Here is a 7,314-nt window from a genome sequence, read left to right as displayed (position 1 = left end):
AAAGAATCATGAAATTCATATGGAATAATAAAAGACCCAGAATAGCAAAAACAATACTAAGCAGGAAGTGTGAATCAGGCGGTATAGCAATACCAGACTTCAAACTATACTACAGAGCAATAGTAACAAAAACAGCATGGTACTGGTACCAAAACAGGCGGGTGGACCAATGGTACAGAATAGAGGACACAGTAACCAATCCACAAAACTACAACTATCTTATATTTGATAAAGGGGCTAAAAGCATGCAATGGAGGAAGGATAGCATCTTCAACAAATGGTGCTGGGAAAACTGGAAATCCATCTGCATCAAAATGAATCTGAATCCCTATCTCTTGCCATGCACAAAAGTTAACTCAAAATGGATCAAGGAGCTTGATATTAAATCAGAGACACGGCATCTGATAGAAGAAAAAGTTGGCTATGATCTACATACTGTGGGATCAGGCTCCAAATTCCTCAATAGGACACCCATAGCGCAAGAGTTAACAACTAGAATCAACAAATGGGACTTACTCAAACTAAAAAGTTTTTTCTCAGCAAAAGAAACAATAAGAGAGATAAACAGGGAGCCTACATCCTGGGAACAAATCTTTACTCCACACACTTCAGATAGAGCCCTAATAACCAGAATATATAAAGAACTCAAAAAATTAGACAATAAGATAACAAATAACCCAATCAATAAATGGGCCAAGGACCTGAACAGACACTTCTCAGAGGAGGACATACAATCAATCAATAAGTACATGAAAAAATGCTCACCATCGCTAGCAGTCAGAGAAATGCAAATCAAAACCACCCTAAGATACCATCTCACTCCAGTAAGATTGGCAGCCATTAGGAAGTCAAACAACAATAAGTGCTGGAGAGGATGCGGGGAAAAGGGCACTCTTGTTCATTGCTGGTGGGACTGCAAATTGGTGCAGCCAATTTGGAAAGCAGTATGGAGATTTCTTGGAAAGCTGGGAATGGAACCACCATTTGACCCAGCTATTCCCCTTCTCGGTCTATTCCCCAAAGACCTAATAAGAGCATGCTACAGGGACACTGCTACATCGATGTTCATAGCAGCACAATTCACGATAGCAAGATTGTGGAATCAGCCTAGATGCCCTTCAATAGATGAATGGATAAAAAAATGTGGCATTTATACACAATGGAGTATTACTCTGCATTAAAAAATGACAAAATCATAGAATTTGGAGGGAAGTGGATGGCATTAGAGCAGATTATGCTAAGTGAAGCTAGTCAATCTTTAAAAAACAAATACCAAATGACTCCTTTGATATAAGGGGAGTAAACAAGGACAGGGTAGGGACGAAGAGCTTGAGACGAAGATTTACATTAACAGGGTTGAGAGGTGGGAGGGAAAGGAAGTGAGAAGGGAAATCGCATGGTAATGGAAGGCGATCCTCAGGGTTATACAAAATGACATGTAAGAGGAAAGGAGGGATAAGACAAGATAATACAAATGGAAGAAATGATTTACAGTAGAAGGGGTAGAGAGAGAAAAGAGGAGGGGAGGGGAGGGGAGGGGAGGGGGGATAGTAGAGAATAGGACAGACAGCAGAATACATCAGACACTAGAAAGGCAATATGTCAATCAATGGAAGGGTAACTGATGTGATACAGCAATCTGTATACGGGGTAAAATTGGGAGTTCATAACCCACTTGAATCAAACTGTGAAATATGATATATTAAGAACTATGTAATGTTTTGAATGACCAACAATAAAAAAAATAAAATAAATGCAAAAAAAAAAAAAAAAGAGAAAGGTGCTTGTAATGTCCTCTTCAAAGAGTCTCCTTGGACCAGGGCTAACTCAGGTTAACTCATGTTATCTACATTTATCTTTTGTTAAATGAAAGCTATAATCATGCATTAAGTGGAGAGTCCCCCAGTAGAGCACCCACCTGATGCATGAACTTCTGTGGGAGCTGGTTTTTACCTTCTATAAAGAACTTTCTCTAGCCTTGCTGGCTTCCAGGTAAAATAGACACATTGCTCTGGCTCACAAACCCCAACTTGAAACTGAAGGTTTAAAACAGAAGAAGCCCTTTTTGATGATCTCTTGGTTGGCCATTGGTTCAACAAGTCATTGGTTCTCAGTGTTGGCTGCATGTTTGGCATCATTTGGAGACTTCTCAAAAATGTTGAGGCCTTGGTTTCTGCCTTCAGAGATTGGAGTTTCCTTGCTATGGGGCACAGTCTGGGTAAACACTTACTGGATGATTCAATTTTATAAAAAAGTTCAAGAGCCTCTTTGCACTAGGCCAGTGATTCTCAAAATGAAATGTGTATATGAATCATCCCAGTTCTTGTCAAAAATGCAGATTTGATTCAGTAGGTCTTAGTAGAGTTCTGAAACTGTTCAGTTATGACAAGCTGCCTGGTGATACTCATGCTGCTGATGTTCAGACCCAATTTTATGCATCAAGGCTTTAGACCAAATGGTAATTCAGGCCATGAGATATTAAATCCCCTTTGTCAATAACCTAAGTCACTACTTCTAATCTCAGTAGAACCTTTGCAGAAGGATCTATAATGAGGTATGCAAATGATGTAAATGTACATTTGCATGAAGTTAAAGAAGACACTGAATTATAACTGGTAGCCACTAAATCTGGCACTGGTGTATCATTGATTCTGTACTTCTATACATAAAATACACAAATACTTATTTTGATATTAGATAGACGTTTAACCTCATAGATCTATTACATCAAAACTTTATGTAGAACCTAATAAAATGCTACTGAGAGTAATCATAAATGGAAAGGTATGAATTAGGTGCTGACACGTCAATCAGAGTACTTTTTGAATTATTATTGTACCAATATATGAACATATTCCTTTTCCCCAAATTACAAGATTAGAGGCAGGTTTTTAAGTGACATTTGCTTATCAGACCAGGATAGCCTCTCTTAATTTAATACTAAAATATCTATCCAGTATTTAATCTGTATTAAAATATAGAAAGTATTTTTAGAACAAAAATTCATACTACTCTTGAGTGACAGTTTATGCTGGTAACTGGGGGAAATTTCCAAAGAAGTTGGGTTAAGAACAATAAGGAGAGAGCAATCATGTTTCATGTCAATGATGATGATTTATTATGTGCCATGTACCTGTTTGAAATACTGTACATACACAATATATATTCATAAAAGTATTTATATATTTACATAAAAACATTATGTATACAATAAAAATATAATGGGTATTTAACTCTCCAAAATACTCTATTAGGTGGGTAACTTTACAAGCCCACCTTCATTTGAAACAAAACCCGTGATACAGAAAGTTTAGGAAACTTATACAAGATCAAAGATTTAAAAAGTGTTGTAGCCAGGAGTCAAACCCATATTTTCAGGATTCTTTGTTAATTTTTGACTAGAGAACTTAAGTTTTTAGCCCATATTTAAGTTTATAGAAAAATTGAGCAGAAAGTACAGAAGGTTCTCATATGCCTCTTATCTCTATATATGTATAGCCTTCTTCACTGTTGATACCCCATGCTAAGCAAAGATTTTCAGATCTTTGTTTTCACCCACTTCATCATAATGCCCTTCAAAAAAGACAGCAAATCCTTTGTATGAAAGAAAGTTGGAAAGTACTCTGATTGTAAATATTATTATAGGTGTATGCTATAATCCCAGCTATTAGGGAGGCTAAGATAGGAAGACCACAAGTTCAAGGCCAGCCTCATTAGTTTAGCAAGACCTATCTCAAACTTTTATTTTAAAAGGTGGGGGTGGGGCTATGGATATAGCTCAGGATAGAGCCTCAGCAATTCAATGCTGAGTACAGATAGAAAGGAAGGAAGGAAGGAAGGAAGGAAGGAAGGAAGGAAGGAAGGAAGAAAGAAAGAAAGAAAGAAAGAAAGAAAGAAAGAAAGAAAGAAAGAAAGAAAGAAAGAAAGAAAGAAAGAAAAAACTATGTGGAAATTGATCAACATATTGGCAATACCACTGGGTATAACATTTGGGGTGATTTTTTATTTACATTTTTTTAAATTTTCTGAATGTCCTACAAAAACACACACAACATGTATAGAAATTAAACACAAAATAAATCTTAGTGTTAAAATTATTACTCAAGTTAGTTCAATGTCTGAAAATCAACTAATTTCTGTGCTAACAATTAAAAACACATGCTTATATTTATTAATGAAGAAAAAGTATTTAACAAAATTCAACATCTCTTCATGATAAAAATTCTCAACAGACTATGAATAGAACTTCTATAACCTGAGAAAGGGATTTTACAAAAACATACTTCATGTGAAAAACCAAACACTTTCCCCTATATTCAAGAAGAAAGCAATTTAGGACTCCTACCATAGATATTAATAAGAGTCACTGACCTTGCTACTCAAGTGTATTCCAGAGATCAACAGCCTGGGCATATCTAGGAGCACATTAGAAGTTCAGAATATGAGACCATCTCCTGGCCTACCAAACCAGTGCATGTAGCTTAACACACTGGTAGTCCATATACATATACCATTTGGAGAAGTATTTGTATTGAAGATCAGCACAGGATTTAAAACTAGACACCTTTGGATTTTAATCTCATCTTCCCATAATGCGGCAATGGGCAAGTCATTTAACCTCTCTGGATTTTAGATTCCTCATCTGTAAAAACGGGGGAGATGGTGTCTCCCTTGCCAGGTTGCCATAAGGATAAAGATTAAGTATCTGATAGTTCCATGCTACCAAATGTGCTAGGGTGTTAGTAAAGTTTTTATCCAAGAAGCCTAACACTTACAATAATGACAATTTGCCATGGATAATAAGTGTAAACATATATATAAAAAAACATTCCTAAAAGTATTAATAGAGGAAAAGCAAAAACAAGAACTCAGGCCTCCTGAGTGCCAGACACACCATGTTTGAGTTGGCTGGGCTCTTGTCATAAAGCTCAAATTCACCTCATCCCAAAGACATTCCCTGAATTGCTGAGTTATTCATTTCCTGACATAATATTACAACCATAGGTAGATTAGAATTAGTCTATGTGTACTTTTGTCATTTTAAAGGCCAAATTGAGACCTAGGTATGATATCTCCCTCTCCAATATTTGTCTTTTCAAATTTAAAAAAGAAAGTTCCTTGTTTCAATCTTGTAGATAGCTCTAAAAGCGAAATTTAAAAAATAGTTTATCGGAGTAAAAATGCAAGGTGTCAAGTAGGGGGAAAAAAACTGTCCTAGAACTTGACTTCAGCTCTAAATAGCAAGGAAAGGAACAGAAAAATGAATTCCATCATTCATATTGGTCAACAGCAAAGAATTAATGGAGCTAAGGAGTCAGAATGGCCTTCTTACTCTTAACTCCAATATTTCAGAGGCCTAATCGTCATCATGCGCTCTTTATGTCTGATTTATTACCTTCCTGCTGCTATTTTAGCCAATGTCCCCTTTTTGTCCTTAATGAGGATATAGAACATTGGTCACCAGTCATATTCTCACGTCCTTATTCTATCATCCCTCACCTTTTTCCTCATCAGCTTTGCTAAATTTTATCTTATGAACAAACCATTTTTCTTGTTGCTTTTCACTCAGATGAGATACCAAATTCATCCCTTTCTCCTCCTATTTTCCTTTAACTCCCTGTTGGGGCTCTTTTTCCCCCTCTGGGCTTCTGAAAATGGTGTTTCTAGAAATAGCTGTATAGCTCTCATCTGCTGTTCTAACCTCATGTCTAACTTCACACAGTGAGATGGGCTTCTGTACAGTCTGATACAGGCCACAGGTCTCTTCAACACCATTCAGTACTTCTGTGCTGTATAACACCAATTCTAAAGCCATGTCTGTCTGAGACCATTCCCAGTGCAAGATGAAAACTAAGGGCACTGTAATAAATTTTCATAAAACTGTCTTTATTTCCATAGAACATGTTGTCTTGTTTTCTGACATCTTTCTTACTCTTTCCTATTTTTTAAATGTTCTTTCTTTCATTGGAATAGGATATTAATATTGCTCCTTTATTAAAGAATCTTAGCAAAACTAAAATGCAACAGCCCTCCATTAGTGTCTTTATCTTTGTTTTTATTTCTTCTTTACTGCTCTCAGAAATCTCAAAGTCTGGATATGAAGGTTAAGAGCACACACCTTTACCTCTGTGGTCAGGAATGGATTGAAATCCTTGGTATTCGTGTGTGTGTGTGTGTGTGTGTGTGTGTGTGTGTGTGTGTGAAGTACCCATACATAGATAAGTTGTTAAACCTCTCTAGGCTTTTGTTCTTTCATATTACAATGGAGTAATAGTACCTACATTATGAAGTTGTCAGAAAATATATGCAAAGTGCATAGCAGAGTACCTGGCACAGAGCAATGAATCAATAAATAATTGTGATGATTATCATGGTCCCTCTAGTGTTATTTGGCTAAACATTTAAAATAAGCTCCCATCTGTTATCAAGGTACCACTTTCTCTGAGTGAAAGATCAACATCCTTTCAATGTCAAAACCTCACCTTTAATTGTAGTTCAGCCCCACCAGTGAGCACTGCATGATTCAAGCAGTATATTAGCTGTGTTTCTCATTTTTCATATTTCATGATGCTCTGATATCTTGAAGGCCTTAAAGATCAGGCAAGAGATTGGCTCTCCCAGGGTTAGCTAACTCCTAGAAATGGCAGACAATTCACCGACTAACACATCTTTTATACTCAATCCAACAAATCCAAAGAGCATACTCCCATCCATTTTCTTTAGTTCATTCTCACACATTAAACCTGTATTCCTCCTGCCCTTAATTACCTGAGGGGCAGGTACTGTAAAACTAACCAAGAAACTATGGCCCTGAAACTAACCAACAAACTATGGCCCCCAAATTATTCAACCTAGGAATTCCAAGGTGTTTAGCTTATCCAACTTTACCTTTCTCCCAGAAACCACAATAGAAGTTTATGATCATGTCTTCCCCTCTTTCGGCCTCCTTGCTGACAGAGTGCTGCTCACGTGGTCCTGTTTGTGGCATTTCCTGATTCTAAGAAATTATCAGTAGAAAGTTTTCCTTCTTGGTAGTTATCTCTTGATCTGTTGGCATCACTAGAGCTGACCAAAAACAAACAACCAACAACAACAACAAAAAAAAAACGGTGTATTTTAATCCAGTCAGCAAAACAGAACTGTCGCAGAATTAATCCTTCCTTCCTTCCTTCCTTCCTTCCTTCCTTCCTTCCTTCCTTCCTTCCTTCCTTCCTTCCTTCCTTCCTTCCTTCCTTCCTTTTCCTTTGGCTAACTACTCCCTTAAATTTGCATCAAAGTACTACTAGGAGCATGCAAATGTATTCAATAATAATA

The sequence above is a fragment of the Urocitellus parryii genome, chromosome 2 (assembly GCF_045843805.1).
Source record: "Urocitellus parryii isolate mUroPar1 chromosome 2, mUroPar1.hap1, whole genome shotgun sequence".
NCBI classification, from domain to species: Eukaryota; Metazoa; Chordata; class Mammalia; order Rodentia; family Sciuridae; genus Urocitellus; species Urocitellus parryii.
Note: the sequence above shows the minus strand (reverse complement) of the source record.